The sequence below is a fragment of the Capricornis sumatraensis genome, chromosome 10 (assembly GCF_032405125.1).
Source record: "Capricornis sumatraensis isolate serow.1 chromosome 10, serow.2, whole genome shotgun sequence".
NCBI classification, from domain to species: Eukaryota; Metazoa; Chordata; class Mammalia; order Artiodactyla; family Bovidae; genus Capricornis; species Capricornis sumatraensis.
The window spans coordinates 44,595,261-44,614,423 of record NC_091078.1 but is presented as its reverse complement, the minus strand read 5'-3'; positions in this window follow the sequence as shown (position 1 = coordinate 44,614,423).

The window sequence follows — 19,163 nt, the reverse complement described above, 5'->3', positions numbered from 1 at the left end:
AAGATGCTAAGAAGAAATGTGTTTAGATGGTTAGTCAAAAGGAAAGCAGGCATCCCCAAGGACCACACCAGGGAGATATTCTGTTTCCCTACATAATCTCTGAGCAACTGGTTCCTAAAAGAGAGGCACAGGAAGTTCCGTCTAAAATTACCACCAGACTTACAAATAATCACAATATGCTTCAGTTCATTGATAGCCTTAACCCAGATTGCTTTTTCTATAATTTTTTTTCTTTATCTTTGCTTGGTTCCACCAAGAATGACCAACTCCATTAACTATTTCCTATAGAATATTTTTCCTCACTTAACTCACAGATGTGAAAAAGAAATCCACAACTTCTATTCTCTAAGAAACAGAGTCAATAAGAAAACAGGGGAATATATAAAGTGACCCTTAAAGCAAGAGACCAAATTTGCTAAATTGACGTTCTCCAAAGTTTTTAACTTCCATATTGGTGGCCAAAAGTATTATGTTGTCCTGCCAGTTTTGTTTTGCATTTTATTAGGTAACAGAGGTCCTCACTCTGAGACAAGCTAACGTACTATAGACAACACTGAACAGGGAGTCAGATGGACAGGTGTCCTTATTAAGGGGAAGCCTCAGATACACTTGATCTATAAGCTGCAATTCTCTTCCCTGCAAAAGAGAAATTAACAGGACCATTTTACACAACCATCAATAACAATGGGGTGGGAATGTAAAATTCAAACCAATACTGAATTCAATCTCTTTGGATACTGATAAAAAGATTTGATTATGAAAGCTTTTAGAATGTATGTCCTGTTTGTCAGAAGCAATTACCTTTTTAAGCACCTGCAACCTCAGGCAATTCCTTCCTATACAATGGTCAGGATAAGGCTCCTTAGCTCTGAGCCCCTTTAAAGGGGTCAATGAGTGAATATCAAAACATCCACAACACAGGATCCAATGAAGAGTCAGAAATAAATGTCACAGGAATTTGTGATTTAAATATAAAAGCATGTTATTGTCCTTATAAGGTATCCTTAACTACATTTTTTTTTAATAAAAGAAGTGTTTGAAAAGCAATCATTAGGTGTGTGGATTTATCTCTGGGCATTCTATTTTGTTCCATTGATCTATATTTCTCTCTTTGTGCCAGTACCATACTGTCTTGAGGACTGTGGCTTTGCAGTAGAGCCTGAAGTCAGACAGATTGATTCCTGCAGTTCCATTCTTCTTTCTGAAGACTGCTTTGGCTATTCGAGTTTTTTTTGTATTTCCATACAATTGTGAAATTATTTGTTGTAGCTCTGTGAAAAATACTACTGGTAGCTTGATACGGATTGCTTTGAATCTGTAGATCGCTTTGGCTACTATACTCATTTTCACTATATTAATTCTTCCGATCCATGAACATGGTATATTTCACCACCTATTAGTGTCCTCTTTGATTTCTGTAATCACTGTCTTATAGTTTTCTATATATGGGTCTTTAGTTTTTTTCAATTCAGTTCAGTCGCTCAGTCGTTTCCGACTCTTTGTGACCCCATGAATCTCAGCACGTCAGGCCTCCCTGTCCATCACCAACTCCCGGAGTTCACTCAGAGTTGCGTCCATCGAGTCAGTGATGCCATTCAGCCATCTCATCCTCGGTCGTCCCCTTCTCATCCTGTCCCCACCTCTCCAGCATCAAAGTTTTCTCCAAAGGGTCAACTCTTCGCATGAGGTGGCCAAAGTACTGCAGTTTCAGCTTTAGCATCATTCCTTCCAAAGAAATCCCAGGGTTGATCTCCTTCAGAATGGACTGGTTGGATCTCCTGGCAGTCCAAGGGACTCTCAAGAGTCTTCTCCAACAACACACTTTGAAAGCATCAATTCTTCAGCACTCAGCCTTCTTCACAGTCCAACTCTCACATCCATACATGACCACAGGAAAAACCATAGCCTTGACTAGATGGACCTTAGTCGGCAAAGTAATGTCTCTGCTTTTGAATATGCTATCTAGGTTTATCATAACTTTTCTTCCAAGGAGTAAGCGTCTTTTAATTTCATGGCTGCAGTCACCATCTGCAGTGATTTTGGAGCCAAAATAATAAAGTCTGACGCTGTTTCCACTGTTTCCCCATCTATTTGCCATGAAGTGATGGGACCGGATGCCATGATCTTCATTTTCTGATTGCTGAGCTTTAAGCCAGCTTTTTCACTCTCCTCTTTCACTTTCATCAAGAGGCTTTTTAGTTCCTCTTCACTTTCTGCCATAAGGGTGGTGTCATCTGCATATCTGAGGTTATTGATATTTCTCCCAGCAATCTTGATTCCAGCTTGTGTTTCTTCCAGTCCAGTGTTTCTCATGATGTACTCTGCATATAAGTTAAATAAGCAGGGTGACAATATACAGCCTTGACATACTCTTTTTCCTATTTGGAACCAATCATTTGTTCATGTCCAGTTCTAGCTGTTGCTTCCTGACTTGCATACAGATTTCTCAAGAGGCAGGTCAGGTGGTCTGGTACAGACATCTCTTTCAGAATTTTCCACAGCTTATTGTGATCCACACAGTCAAAGGCTTTGGCATAGTCAATAAAGCAGAAATAGATGTTTTTCTGGAACTGCCTTCCTTTTTCCATGATCCAGTGGATGTTGGCAATTTGATCTCTGGTTCCTCTGCCTTTTCTGAAACCAACTTGAACATCAGGAAGTTCACGGTTCATGTATTGCTGAAGCCTGGCTTGGACAATTTTGAGCATTACTTTACTAGTGTGTGAGATGCGTGCATTTGTGCTGTAGTTTGAGCATTCTTTGGCATTACCTTTCTTTGGGATTGGGATGAACACTGACCTTTTCCAGTCCTGTGGCCACTGCTGAGTTTTCCAAATTTGCTGGCATATTGAGGGCAGCACTTTCACAGCATCATCTTTCAGGATTTGAAATAGCTCTACTGGAAGTTCATCACCTCCACTAGCTTTGTTCATAGTGATGCTTTCTAAGGCCCACTTGACTTCACATTCCAAGATGTCTGGCTCTAGATTAGTGATCACACCATCGTGATCTTCCAGGTCGTGAGGATCATTTTTGTACAGTTCTTCTGTGTATTCTTGCCACCTCTTCTTAATATCTTCTGCTTCTGTTAGGTCCATACCATTTCTGTCCTTTATCGAGCCCATCTTTGCATGAAATGTTCCCTTGGTATCTCTAATTTTCTTGAAGAGATCTCTAGTCTTTCCCATTCTGTTCTTTTTCTTTATTTCTTTGCATTGATCGCTGAAGAAGGCTTTCTTATCTCTTCTTGCTATTCTTTGGAACTCTGCATTCAGATGCTTATATCTTTCCTTTTCTCCTTGGCTTTTTGCTTCTCTTCTTTTCACAGCTATTTGTAAGGCCTCCCCAGAGAGCCATTTTGTTTTTTTGCATTTCTTTTCCATGGGGATGGTCTTTATCCCTGTCTCCTGTACAATGTCATGAACCTCATTCCATAGTTCATCAGGCACCCTATCTATCAGATCTAGGCCCTTAAATCTATTTATAACTTCCACTGTATAATCATAAGGGATTTGATTGAGGTCATACCTGAATGGTCTGGCGGTTTCCCCTGTTTTCTTCAATTTCAGTCTGAATTTGGTAATAAGGTATTCATGATCTGAGCCACAGTCAGCTCCTGGTCTTGTTTTTATTGACTATATAGAGCTATATTCCTAATATTGTATTCTTTTTGTTGCAATGGTGAATGGAATTGTTTCCTTAATTTCTTTTTCTACTTTCTCATTATTAGTGTATAGGAATGCAAGGGATTTCTGTGTGTTGATTTTATATCCTGCAACTTTACTATATTCATTGATTAGCTCTAGTAATTTTCTGGTGGAAACTTTAGGGTTTTCTATATAGAGAATCATGTCATCTGCAAACAGTGAGAGTTTTACTTCTTCTTTTCCAATTTGGATTCCTTTTATTTCTTTTTCTGCTCTGATTGCTGTGGCCAAAACTTCCAGAACTATGTTGAATAGTAATGGTGAAAGTGGGCACCCTTGTCTTGTTCCTGACTTTAGGGGAAATGCTTTCAATTTTTCACCATTGAGGATAATGTTTGCTGTGGGTTTGTCATATATAGCTTTTATTATGTTGAGGTATGTTCCTTCTATTCCTGCTTTCTGGAGAGTTTTTATCATAAATGGATGTTGAATTTTGTCAAAGGCCTTCTCTGTATCTATTGAGATAATGATATGGCTTTTATTTTTCAATTTGTTAATGTGGTGAATTACATTGATTGATTTGCAGATATTGAAGAATCCTTGCATCCCTGGGATAAAGCCCACTTGGTCATGGTGTATGATCTTTTTAACGTGTTGTTGGATTCTGAGTGCTAGAATTTTGTTGAAGATTTTTGCATCTATGTTCATCAGTGATATTGGCCTATAGTTTTCTTTTTTTGTGGCATCTTTGTCAGGTTTTGGTATTAGGGTGATGGTGGCCTCATAGAATGAGTTTGGAAGTTTACCTTCCTCTGCAATTTTCTGGAAGAGTTTGAGTAGGATAGATGTTAGCTCTTCTCTAAATTTTTGACAGAATTCAGCTGTGAAGCCGTCTGGACCTGGGCTTCTGTTTTCTGGAAGATTTCTGATTACAGTTACAATTTCCATGCTTGTGATGGGTCTGTTAAGATTTTCTATTTCTTCCTGGTTCAGTTTTGGAAAGTTGTACTTTTCTAAGAGTTTGTCCATTTCTTCCATGTTGTCCATTTTATTGGCATATAATTGCTGATAGTAGTCTCTTATGATCCTTTGTATTTCTGTGTTGTCTGTTGTGATCTCTCCATTTTCGACAAAGGAGGCAAGAATATACAATGAAGTAAAGACAATCTCTTTAACAAGTGGTGCTGGGAAAACTGGACAACCACTTGTAAAACAATGAAACTAGATCACTTTCTAACACCATACACAAAAATAAACTCAAAATGTATTAAAGATCTAAACGTAAGACCAGAAACTATAAAACTCCTAAAGGAGAACATAGGCAAAACACTCTCCGACATAAATCACAGCAGGAGCCTCTATGATCCCCCTCCCAGAATACTGGAAATAAAAGCAAAAATAAACAAATGGGATCTAATTAAAATTAAAAGCCCCTGCACAACAAAGGAAACTATAAGCAAGGTGAAAAAACAGCCTTCGGAATGGGAGAAAATAATAGCAAATGAAGCAACTGACAAACAACTAATCTAAAAAATATATAAGCAACTTATGCAGCTCAATTTCAGAAAAATAAACAACTGAATCACAAAATGGGCCAAAGAACTAAATATAAATCTCTCCAAAGAAGACATATGGATGGCTAACAAACACATGAAAAGATGCTCAACATCACTCATTATCACAGAAATGCAAATCAAGACCACAAAGAGGTACCATTTCACAGCAGTTAGAATGTCTGTGATCCAAAAATCTACAAGTAATAAATGCTGGAGAGGGTGCGGAGAAAAGGGAACCCTCTTACACTGTTGGTGGGAATGCAAACTAGTACAGCCACTATGGAGAACAGTGTGGAGATTCCTTAAAACCTAGAAATAGAACTGCCTTATGACCCAGCAATCCCACTGCTGGGCATACACACCGAGGATACCAGAATTGAAAGAGACACGTGTACCCCAATGTTCATTGCAGCACTATTTATAATAGCCAGGACATGGAAACAACCTAGATGTCCATCAGCAGATAAATGGATAAGAAAGCTGTGGTACATATACACAATGGAGTATTACTCAGCCATTAAAAAGAATACATTTGAATCAGTTATAATGAGATGGATGAAACTGGAGCCTATTATACAGAGTGAAGTAAGCCAGAAAAAAAAAAAAAAACACCAATACAGTATACTAACACATATATATGGAACTTAGAAAGATGGTAATGATATCCCTGTATGGGACAGCAAAAAAGACACAGATGTATAGAAGGGACCTTTGGACTCTGAGGGAGAGGGTGGGATGATTTGGGAGAATGGCATTGAAACATGTATACTATCATGTAAGAAACGAATTGCCAGTCTATTTCGATACAAGATACAGGATGCTTGGGGCTGGTGCACGGGGATGATCCAGAGAGATGATATGGGGTGGGAGGTGGGAGAGGGGTTGAGGATTTTGGAACTCATGCACACCCGTGGCAGATTCATGTCAATTTATGGCAAAACCAACACAGTATTGTAAAGTAAAATAAAGTAAAAATAAAAATTAAAAAAAGAAAAAGAAAAGAAAATTAAAGTTAGCCAACAAATAAAAAGCAGAAGTGATCTATAAAAATCTGCCAAACTATGGAATTTGTAATGCTGGTAATACTTAATATTGTTTTAGGTAATGCACAGATGAATTTTTTTCATCTTAGAACATTCTAACGTGTATTAAGAAATAAAACACACAAGCAAACTCACATCTTCATGGATTGTAAACTTGGAGTGGGGCTAAATTCAGGACTTTTTTAAAAGTCTAAAAGGTCCCAAAAGTCTAAAGTTCTAATTTGCCATTTGCAACAGTGAGGACGGATTTGCATGTATGCTTTGTGAAATAAGTCAGACAGAGAAAGACAGATACTGAATGTCATCACAAACGTAGAATCTAAAAAAATAGTAATAATAATAATGAGGCAAAGAGAATACAACAACAAAAAAAGCAGACTCACAGATACAGAGAACAAGCTACTGGTTATCAGTGGGGAGAGAGGAGATAGCAGTGGGGAAGGGCAAGAAAAGGGTAGGGGACTAAGAAGTACAAAATACTATGCATAAAATAAATAATCTACAAGGGTGTGTTGTACAGCACAGGAAATATAGCCAGTATTTTATAACTGTAAATAAAATATAACCTTTGAAAAAAAAAAAGAAAAGAAAACAAAAGCAATCATTAAGCTTCAGTTCAGTTCAGTTCAGTCACTCAGTCGTGTCCGACTCTTTGCGGCCCCATGAATCGCAGCACGCCAGGCCTCCCTGTCCATCACCAACTCCCGGAGTTCACTCAGACTCAAGTCCATCGAGTCAGTGATGCCATCCAGCCATCTCATCCTCTGTCGTCCCCTTCTCCTCCTGCCCCTAATCCCTCCTAGCATCAGAGTCTTTTCCAATGAGTCAACTCTTCACATGAGGTGGCCAAAGTACTGCAGTTTCAGCTTTAGCATCATTCCTTCCAAAGAAATCCCAGGGCTGATCTCCTTCAGAATGGACTGGTTGGATCTCCTTGCAGTCCAAGGGACTCTCAGGAGTCTTCTCCAACACCACAGTTCAAACGCATCAATTCTTCGGTTCTCAGCCTTCTTCAAAGTCCAACTCTCACATCCTACATGACCACAGGAAAAACCATAGCCTTGACTAGACGGACCTTAGTCAGCAAAGTAATGTCTCTGCTTTTGAATATGCTATCTAGGTTGCTTATAACTTTTCTTCCAAGGAGTAAGTGTCTTTTAATTTCATGGCTGCAGTCACCATCTGCAGTGATTTTGCACCTCCCAAAAATGAAGTCTGACACTGTTTCCACTGTTTCCCCATCTATTTGCCATGAAGTGATGGGACTGGATGCCATGATCTTCGTTTTCTGATTGTTGAGCTTTAAGCCAATATTTTCACTCTCCTCTTTCACTTTCATCATGAGGCTTTTTAGTTCCTCTACACTTTCTGCCATAAGGTTAGTGTCATCTGCATATCTGAGGTTATTGATATTTCTCCCGACAATCTTGATTCCAGCTTGTGTTTCTTCCAGTCCAGCATTTCTCATGATGTACTCTGCATATAAGTTAAATAACCAGGGTGATAATATACAGCCTTGACATACTCCTTTTCCTATTTGGAACCAGTCTGTTGTTCCATGTCCAGTTCTAACTGTTGCTTCCTGACCTGCATACAGATTTCTCAAGAGGCAGGTCAGGTGGTCTGGTATTCCCATCTCTCTCAAAATTGTCCACAGTTTATTGTGATCCACACAGTCAAAGGGTTTGGCATAGTTAATAAAGCAGAAATAGATGTTTTTCTGGAACTCTCTTGCTTTTTTGATGATCCAGCGGATGTTGGCAATTTGATCTCTTGTTCCTCTGCCTTTTCTAAAAGCAGCTTGAACATCAGGAAGGGCTTAGAGACCAAATAATAAAAATACCCATATTTCATTTACCTTATCAACTATATTGCTGGTGGAATAATATGCAATTTTACATAAATCACATTTAAACGGGATAGAAATTTCAATAACATACTTTGGTATTCACTGCCCTTGTGCCAACAATATCAACTAGCTTTATACAGGAAAAGCATGACAAGGAGGGAAGGAACCAGGGGGTCACTGTCCCTCCAAGACAGTGACACACACTTCCCTGTGAGGGATCTTTAAACACTTTCTTAGGTGTGTCTCACCACTGTATCTGTAATCACTGTTGACATGCATGCACCAAGGGAGCGGAACAGGGTCGGTGAGCAGTTAACATTTCAGCGCCTGGGCCCCCACGTGATTAGCAGCACCCCCGTTAGAAAAGCTATGCTCCAGAGGCAGCTCCTGCAAGGTCTTCAGACATACCCGCCACACTAACATCTGAAACGGGCATCTGCTGGTGACATGAAAGGCACACAGGCCTGTGGATGAGATGGAACTTCTTAGAGATACACAAAAGCATGAGAGCCTCATGCAGCAGTCCACAGCTGGGGTCCTTAAGGAGGCTCTATCCCTAACAGCCTGGGTGCGTGTGGGCCTGGCTGTGCTGGGTTTCCAGTGTCTCGTGCAGACTTAAGGCAATAGATCCCTAGCTCTGTGGTGTGACTGCGTTGGCACAGAGCAAATCTTTCAGAAAAGATACTGGTGAGAGGATCTCGAAGTACAGAGAGCCAGGAAGCCTTAGGGTTACAGAACAGGCTTTTCAAACTTTTGTGTTCCTGCTGGGCAATAAACGTTGGTTTAATAAATATCTAAACAAGAGAGAATTAGATCAGAAATTGTTTCATCTGACTCTACTACCTGTGTGCCTGGAAAATGTCCACTTCACACTTATTGTTCAGGCAGCATTATTAATGGCACCCTTTCCACTCTCAGAAGTATCTCACCCTGGATGATAAACCATGTGGACACTCTACCCAGCAGTGAGACTGGGGGCTGGGAGGATAAAGCTGAGCCTTATGAAATTCAGAATTCTTTTACAGCTACTGTTATCTACCAAAATGGGACTGAGAGTTATGAATACCACACTGATTCCTTATGGATCAAATGTTGTACAGAAAATTCAGTTTATTTTCACTAAACTGCTAGCTACTCTCATAATACCAATTTCTGAGAACAATGCTGGATTATTTAAAGAATCCACCCATTGAGAACGATTAAAAATGCTGAACAAAATATATTTGAAAACTATCTTAAAGGCTTCAAAGAGCTGACAAGTTAGGAACTAGCATTTTAATCAAAATGCAGGAGATAACCTTCAGAGATGAGCCAGCTCAGAGCCTGCCTCTGCCCTGAGAGTATCTGTGTTTGTGCTCAGTCGCTTCAGTCATGTCTGACTCTTTGCGACCCCATGGACTGCAGCCCACCAGACTCCTCTGTCCATGGAATTCTCCAGACAAGAATACTGGAGTGGGTTTCCATGCCCTCCTCCAGGGGACCTTCCCAACCCAGGGACTGAAATTGGGTCTCTTACTTCTTCTGCACTGCCCAGCAGGTTCTTCACCACTAGGGCCACCTGGAAAGCCTACAAAGGTCCCTGCCTGACCCAACAAACTGAACTTTGTACTGATATATTCTGGGGCTCAGAGCCCATCGAAAGTACAGATTCTAGACCCTCTGACAATAAATTGGGACTCAAATGACTACACACTCAGGGAGATTGACTCCTGAGGTGAAGGATAGCATGGCCTGATCTAAGCACATCCTAAACCCAGAGTGCCCTGATCACTACCACAGACTAGGGCAAATCTGCTTTGAAAGGCTCCTCATCCTAGAGCTTAAATTATTCTAAGATTGGAGTGGGAGTTTTCAGAGGTGGTACAGCCTTTTCACTCTTTCCATCAAAATTGTTAAAACATGCAAAATAGTTTAGAGCTTACTAGGCATGTGCAGCTGCATTCAAGCAGTTCAGGCCTTTGTTGTAACTGCCACCACATGCATGCACACACACACAAACACACATGCACATAAACACATCACACATGCATACACATGCACACACATGCACACAGATATGATGACAACACCAGGATAAGACCTTTGGCACCCAAAACCCAAACCTCCCAAACTGATTACTCCAATGTGGCACTTAACAATAGAAAAATTTCAAAGGAAACTCAACTTTAAGCTTTCCTACACTTCTGACAGGGAAGAAGAGAGAGAAGATAATTCCTGCAGGGTTTACAATCTTTGGGGTTCTTTTTAATATTTATTTGGCTGCCTGGGGTCTTAGTTGCAGCTCATGCGACCTTCCTGGGTCACAGGATCTTTTCCTTATGGTGCTCAGACTCCCTAATTGAGGCTCACGGGCCCTGGAGCCCACAGCTTAGTGGTTCTGGCCCACAGGTTTAGTTGCCACTGCATGTGGGATCTTAGTCTCTGACTAGGAATTAAACTCATGTCTCCTGCATTGCAAGGCAGATTCTTAGCCACTGGACAGGGAAGTCCTTGATCTTTGTTTTTGAGACATTGATACTGGCAGCACATGTGGATGGATCAAGCAGGACCAGGTAGTGAGGAAGCTGAGAGCAGGTGTCACTCAGTCCTATGAACGAGCTGTGTGACACTGAGCAAGAGACTCAATCACTGAAAGAACTTGGTTTGCTCTTATCTAAGGTGACCCTGGAGGTCTGGATACATTGTGCAGCCAAATCAATGGCGTCTGTGCTTCTGAAGACTTCTCAGTGGAGGTGCATTCTGACAGAAGTCAGTTTGCTCTTGGAGGCCATATGTGATTCACTCACAGACACACGGCCCCAATGACACACAGCAGAACTGGGCGCCAGACACCCAGGGTCACATCCTCGCTTCTGCAGATCTATAAGGTGGCTGTGCTTTAGAAAACCATGTGCAGGGTTTCAAAGTGACTCCAGCGATCACCTGACATCCTAACAGGATGGACCTCAAGCGCATCTCCACACATGCATGGGCTTATGCACTCCTGGCTCTGGTGATCCAAGACCCTGATCTCCAGTGACTTCTTGCTGGCTTCACACAGACACAAGTGTTAGGTAACTCCTTTGCCCAGAGGGTTCTCATCACTAACACGACCCAGGTAACATATGACTGAAGGAGAGAACCATATATTTATTTTCAGAGTTCAATTCATGACTTGACTGGGTTACACTTGCCAGCTTCAGAAAAGCAAGTATTAGGTTTGTTCAAAAGTAATTGAAGGAGCACTCTCCGTCTCCCTTCTGATGTCTGTGTCAGAAGCTTCCTCTGTCCTTTTTCACTGTAATAAAACCCTGCTACACAAAAGCTGTTGAGTGATCAAGCCTAGTCCCTGGTCCCAAAGCTAAATCATCTTCAGAGATCATGAATCCGACATCGTTCACTGTAAGCTATAATCTTTGGGGCTTGTCTGGGATCTTCAGGACAAGGTAAGAACATTCAGAGCTCTAGCCTCTCTGCTTTCTCAGTATACACATTTTCTGCTTTACTTTACTAACTCTTTGGTGTGCTTGTGTGAATGAATGACATTCCCTGAGTGAAGCAGGTGATGAGCAGTTTCTGCTCTGCAGTTTTATGCTGCCTCGTCATTACTGAAGGCAGCCCCCAAAAGGAGAGCCTTGTTGGGGCATTATACTGACCTCCCAATGCCAAGAAACACCTAAGGTCCCCATGAGGAGAGTGACCAGAAATGGGCAAAGTGTGTTGGCCAAACTTTCCTTTCTTGATCACCTTTTCCTGGTCTCTTTGACCATTTCATAATTGTGTAGGAATTAGAACTACTAACCTAATCTGTCAGACCATAGACTTTCAATGGACTAGTGATTCATGATTACTAGTACTTTTATTTAGACCCCCAAGCTTGGTAGTCATGGGAACACAGAATTGCTAGGAGTGTGTTTAGGAACTAAAGTGGAACCAGTGACTCCTTGTTGTAGCTGTGCCTCCAACTATATGGATGGAATGCTGTTAGCAAGCATGAGGTTTCTAAGAATGTAGGTCAGGAATCCCAGTTTGGGAGTACAGTGGGCTTCTTACTTTGGTAGTACTAGCTCTTAGCAACTAGATAAAGCTCTCCAGTGGCTTACTGATGTGGCAATGACTCATTGCTTCTACTGCAGTCAGGACAGTACTCAGGAATGTGAATGGGCACATGGAAGACAGATGCTTCCTCTAGTAGTACTAGCTTGGGAAACATTCCAAGAAACTCTGGCAAATCAAAGGTCGTGGTGGTATGGAACTAAGAATCAGGATGCCATCAGGTCTCCCCCTGGTGCATCTCCACCCCACCTTGGTGATAGAACCAGGAGGGACGAGTAAGGCACCTGCGTTGGTAAGGGACAAACTAAGTCTGGCCAGGGAAGGGAAGTTTTGGTGAAAGTCTGTCTACATCCCTATTCAGAGCAGGGAGTGATGCCTCCAATGGAAGGGAGCAAAGGCGCTGGTCACTGCTGTTTTCTGTCTTACAGATGGGAGCTACTCAAAGTTCCAGACTCAAAGTTCCAGCAGTGACCAGCGCCTTAGCTCCCTTCCATTGGAGGCATCACTCCCTGATGGCACCCTTGGATTGTGTCCTGAAAAACTGGGATAAGTTTGACCCCCAGAGTTTAAAGAAGACACACCTGACTTTCTTTTGCAAATCTGCATCACCACAATATCCACTGAAGGGTGGCAGACAATGGCCAGCTGAAGGGTCTCTTAAATTACAATACTGTTTTACAACTAGACCGGTTCTATAGAAAACAAGGGAAATGGGTAGAAGTGCCATATGCGTTACTCTTTCTCTCTGTAAGATAGGCCAGACTTATGTCCTAAGGGTACAGATTTGGGTGAAAAGCCTTCAGCTCCCTCCTGTCCTCTTACTCTGCCTCTGTATCTGGGGCTCACCACTGAGCAAGCTGAGGGTCAAGGAACCTCTCCAGGAAGATTTGCCTCAGTCTCAATAGAAGTTCAAACAACCCCAGTTCCAATGTAGCCTCAGACTACTCTGGTTTCAATAGGAGATCATACAGTCAAAGTAGAAGAGGTACACACAACCAAAACGAAGGATGATACAGAGGATGAGAAAAAGGATGAGGATGAGAAAAAGCAGGTTTCTCTAATCTATCCCTGGGAATATATGTGAAGAGTAGCTAGAGGGGCTGAGGAACAGCCACACAACTTACTGCCTCTTTAGGAGGCCCCCACTGGGAAAATAACCAATCCATAAAAGTCCATAAGCCCTTTTCTTACCCAGAGGTACAACAGATAAAGAGATCTGGGAGACTATCTACAGGATCCAGAAATGTACACAGAAGCCTTTATAGGACTAAGTTTATTTTATGAGCTTACTTGAGGAGATATAATGTATGTCTTGGAACAGACGTTGACTCCTGACTCGGGAACTCAAGTTATGGGGGAAGCTACTGTTTTTGGAGATGGATAGCTTGAGTGTGAGGTAAGGGGAAAGAGGAACATGAAATAGCTCTCCTCCCTGTGGGGAGCCAAGCAGATCCTGTAACAGAGCCAGATTTGGATTATTGCAAAGAGAATGGGATATGGGAGCAGTCCCACTTTGCCAGCTGTGTTATTAAAGGTCTTAAGAGAGCTTGAACTAAGCCTCTAAACTATGCTAGTTGTAGTTTGTTGCTCAGTCGTGTCCGACTCTTTGAGAACCCATGGACTGTAGCCTACCAGGCTCCTCCCTCCATGGAATTCTCCAGGCAAGAGTACTGGAATGAGTTGCCATTTTCTTCTCCAGGGGATCTTCCTGACCCAGGGATCGAACCCAGGTCTCCTGCATTGTAGGCAGACGCTTTAACCTCTGAGCCAGTAGGGAAGCCCCAAACTAAGCTAAGTCAGCTGATATAGAACAAGGAGAGAAGGAAGCTCCCAGCAGTTCCTAGAGTGACTTTAGGAAAGAAAGTTCACTAATATTTCTCCTGAGAGTACAGAGGGAGAGATGATTTTAAAAGATAAATTTTTCACTCAGTCAGCTCCTGAAATCTGCCAAAGTTACAAAAACAGGCATTTGGACTGAATCAGTCTTTAGAAAAACTGCTGTGGCTGGCTCAGATAGTATATTACAGTAGAGAATACGAGGAGGGAAAATGACAACAGAAAAGAACCAAAGAAAAGGCCCAGGCTCTAGTGATGGCTGTGAAAAACTACTATGAATCAGCCTGAAAATTGCCCAGAGGAACCCAGGTGAAAGAGGCAGGCTTGCTATTACTGTGGAAAGGAGGGTCATATCAACTGAAGTTGCCCTCAGGCATCTCAGCTGCCCCTGGCTCCCTGTCCTGTCTGTAAAGGACCACACTGAAGGAGAGACTGCCCCCAGAGGTGTAGGCCCCATGGGTCAGACTCTCAGGACAATCAGGACTGAAGGTACCCAGGCATTGCCACACAAGCTCCCGTCCTAATAACACCTGAGGAACCCCAAGTATTAATAACTATTGGGGCCAGTCAGTCGATTTTCTTTTGGACACTGGGGCAGGCAACTTTCTCTCTTCTGATTGAAGCCCCTGGTCCTCTTTCCTTCTGATCTACTACTGTAATGGGACTGTCAGGACAAGTCAAATGCTATTATTTCAGTCATCCTTTAAGCTGAAACTGGGATTCTGTGCTGTTTTTCCATGAGTTTCTGATAGTGCCAGAGTCTCCCTCACCCCTTCTGGGGAGGATACACTGAGCCAGGTCCAGACCTCTGTTTTCATAAATATGGAGCCTGCTCTCTCCCATTAATTGAACAAAATGTAAATCCTAAAGTGTGGGCTGATGGAAAAACTGGGTCAAGCACAAAACGCTGTTCCTGTTGTTATCAAGCTCAAAGACCCTCACCTATTTCCAAATCAAAAGCAATACACACTAAAGAGCGAGGCACTGAAAATTTAAAGGAACAGGGGCTATTAACTCCATGTAACTGTCCATACAAGACTCCTATTTTGGGTGTGAAAATGTTAAATGATAAATGGAGACTAGTTCAAGATTTATGAATAATAAATAAGCCTGTGCTAAGCACAGGTGGCTGTGAGCCGGCTCACTAAGCTAACCTCAGCCAAGAGGAGCTACCCCACGTCCGAGGTCAGGGGCAGTGGCCTAGAGTGACAAGCTGCAATGGCACAGGAATGGCCGAGAGGAGCTACCCTGTGTCCGAGGTCAGGGGCGGCCGGGAGGAGACACCTCGCATCCAAGATCAGGGGTGGCCAGGAGAAGCCACCTTGTGCCCGAGGCCAGGGGCAGTGACATTGAGGAGCCACTTCAAGCCCGAGGCCACGGGCAGCAGCTGGGAGGAGTCACCCACGCCCAAGGCCGGCCGGGAGGAGCAACCCGAGGAGTGGTGGCTGTGCAGGCACAGGAGGGCCTAGAGGAGCTATCCCCATGTTGAAGGTCAGAAATGGTGGTGGTAAGGAGATACCCCTCGTCCAAGGTAAGGAACAGCGGCTGTGCTTTGCTGGAGCACTCGTGAAGAGATACCCCACACCAAGGTAAGAGAAACCCAAGTAAGATGGTAAGTGTTGCAAGAGGGCATCAGAGGGCAGACATACTGAAACCATACTCACAGAAAACTAGTCAATCTAATCACACTAGGACCAGAGCCTTGTCTAACTCAATGAAACTAAGCCATGTCTGCTGGGCAACCCAAGATGGGTGGGTCATGGTGGAGAGGCCTGACAGAATGTGGTCCACTGGAGAAGGGAATGGCAAGCCACTTCACTATTCTTGCCTTGAGAACCCCATGAACAGTAGGAAAAGGCAAAATGATAGGATACTGAAAGGGGAACTCCCCAGGTCAGTGGGTGCCCAATATGCTACTGGAGATCAGTGGAGAAATAACTCCAGAAAGAATGAAGGGATGGAGCCAAAGCAAAAACAACACCCAGCTGTGGATGTGACTGGTAATAGAAGCAAGATCCTATGCTGTAAAGAGCAATATTGCATAGGAACCTGGAACGTCAGGTCCATGAATCAAGGCAAATTGGAAGTGGTCAAACAAGAGATGGCAAGGGTGAATGTCGACATTCTAGAAATCAGCGAACTAAAATGGACTGAAATGGATAAATTTAACTCAGATGACCACTACATCTACCACTGTGGGCAGAAATCTGTTAGGAGAAATGGAGTAGCCAAATGGTTAACAAAAGAGTCCAAAATGCAGTGCTTGGATGCAATCTCAAAAATGACAGAATGATCTCTGTTTGTCTCCAAGGCAAAACATTGAATATCACAGTTATCCAAGTCTATGCACCAACTAGTAACGCTGAAGAAACTGAAGTTGAATGGTTTTATGAAGACCTACAAGATCTTTGAGAACTAACACCCCCCAAAAATGTCCTTTTCATTATAGGGGACTGCAATGCAAAAGTAGGAAGTCAAGAAACACCTGGAGTAACAGGCAAATTGGGCCTTGGAATGCAGAATGAAGCAGGGCAAAGACTAACAGAGTTTTGCCAAGAAAATGCACTGGTCATAGCAAACACCCTATTCCAAAAACACAAGAGAAGACTCTACACATGGACATCACCAGATGGTCAACACCGAAATCAGATTGATTATATTCTTTGCAGCCAAAGAAGGAGACAGTCTATAAAGTCAACAAAAACAAGACCAGGAGCTGACTGTGGCTCAGATCATGAACACCTTATTGCCAAATTCAGACTTAAATTAAAGAAAGTAGGGAAAACCGCTAGACCATTCAGGTATGACCTAAATGAAATCCCTTATGATTATACAGTGGAAGTGAGAAAGAGATTTAAGGGCCTAGATCTGATAGATAGAATGCTTGATGAACTATGGAATGCGGTTCGTGACATTGTACAGGAGACAGGGATCAAGACCAACCCCATGGAAAAGAAATGCAAAAAAGCAAATGGCTGTCTGGGGAGGCCTTACAAATAGCTGTGAAAAGAAGAGAGCATAAAGCAAAGGAGAAAAGGAAAGATATGAGCATCCGAATGCAGAGTTCCAAAGAATAGCAAGAAGAGATAAGAAAGCCTTTTTCAGTGATCAATGCAAAGAAATAGAGGAAAAGAACAGAATGAGAAAGACTAGAGATCTCTTCAAGAAAATTAGAGATACAAGGTAACATTTCATGCAAAGATGGGCTCGATAAAGGACAGAAATGGTCTGGGCCTAACAGAAGCAGAAGATATTAAGAAGAGGTGGCAAGAATACACAGAAGAACTGTACAAAAAAGATCTTCACGACCCAGATAATCATGATGATGTGATCACTAATCTAGAGCCAGACATCTTGGAATGTGAAGTCAAGTGGGCCTTAGAAAGCATCACTACGAACAAAGCTAGTGGAGTGATGGAATTCCAGTGAGCTGTTTCAAATCCTGAAAGATGATGCTGTGAAAGTGCTGCACTCAATATGCCAGCAAATCTGGAAAACTCAGCAGTGGCCACAGGACTGGAAAAGGTCAGTGTTCATTCCAATCCCAAAGAAAGGTAATGCCAAGGAATGCTCAAACTACCACACAATTGCACTCAGCTCACATGCTAGTAAAGTAATGCTCAAAATTCTCCAAGCCAGGCTTCAGCAATACATGAACTGTGAACTCCCTGATGTTTAAGGTGATTTTAGAAAAGGCAGAGGAACCAGAGATCAAATTGCCAACATCTGCTTGATCATCATTAAAAAGTAAGAGAGTTCCAGAAAAACATCTATTTCTGCTTTATTAACTATGCCAAACCATTTAACTGTGTGGATCACAATAAACTGTGGAAAATTCTGAAAGAGATGGGAATACCAGACCACCTAACCTGCCTCTTGAGAAACCTGTATGCAGGTCAGGAAGCAACAGTTAGAACTGGACATGGAACAACAGACTGGTTCCAAATAGAAAAAGGAGTATGTCAAGGCTGTATATTGTCACCCTGCTTATTTAACTTATATGCAGAGTACATCATGAGAAACGCTGGGCTGGAGGAAACACAAGCTGGAATCAAGACTGCTGGGAGAAATATCAATAACCTCAGATATGCAGATGACACCACCCTTATGGCAGAAAGTGAAGAGGAGCTAAAAAGCCTCTTGATAAAGTGAAAGGGGAGAGTGAAAAAGTTGGCTTAAAGCTCAACATTCAGAAAACGAAGATCATGGCATCTGATCCCATCACTTCATGGGAAATAGATGGGGAAACAGTAGAAACAGTATCAGACTTTCTTTTTTGGGCCTTCAAAATCACTGCAGATGGTGACTGCAGCCATGAAATTAAAAGACGCTTACTCCTTGGAAGAAAAGTTATGATAAACCTAGATAGTATATTCAAAAGCAGAGACATTACTTTGCCAAGAATGGTCCACCTAGTCAAGGCTATGGTTTTTCCTGTGGTCATGTATGGATGTGAGAGTTGGACTATGAAGAAGGCTGAGCGCCGAAGTGTTGATGCATTTGAACTGTGGTGTTGGAGAAGACTCTTGAGAGTCCCTTGGACTGCAAGGAGATCCAACCAGTCCATTCTGAAGGAGATCAACCCTGGGATTTCTTTGGAAGGAATAATGCTAAGGCTGAAACTCCAGTACTTTGGCCATCTCATGCGAAGAGTTGACTCATTGGAAAAGACTCTGATGCTGAGAGAGATTGGGGGCAAGAGGAGAAGGGGATGACCCAGGATGAGATGGCTGGATGGCATCACGGACTCGATGGACGTGAGTCTGAGTGAACTCCGGGACATGGTGATGGACAGGGAGGCCTGCCATGCTGCGATTCATGGGGTCGCAAAGAGTCGGACACAACTTAGCGACAGAACTGAACTGAACTGATGACATTATTCCCAGGTTTGGGCTTCCATGGTGCCTTCAGAGCAACAATGCTCCAACTTTAAAGCTGCTGTAACTCAAGGAGTCTCGAAAGCTCTAGGAATAAAATATCACTTACACTTTTCTTGGAGACCGCAATCCTCAGAATAAATTATGAAGGCTAGTGACATTACTAAGAGACATCTGCATAAGCTAACTCAGGAAACACAAGACAGCTGGTTTAAAGTTTAACGCATAGCTTTATAAGGGATTGAACTGCCCCTCAGAAGAAGAGACTGCCACTATGGCAGATTGTTTTTGCACACAGATATTGTCATAGATCCTAAAGC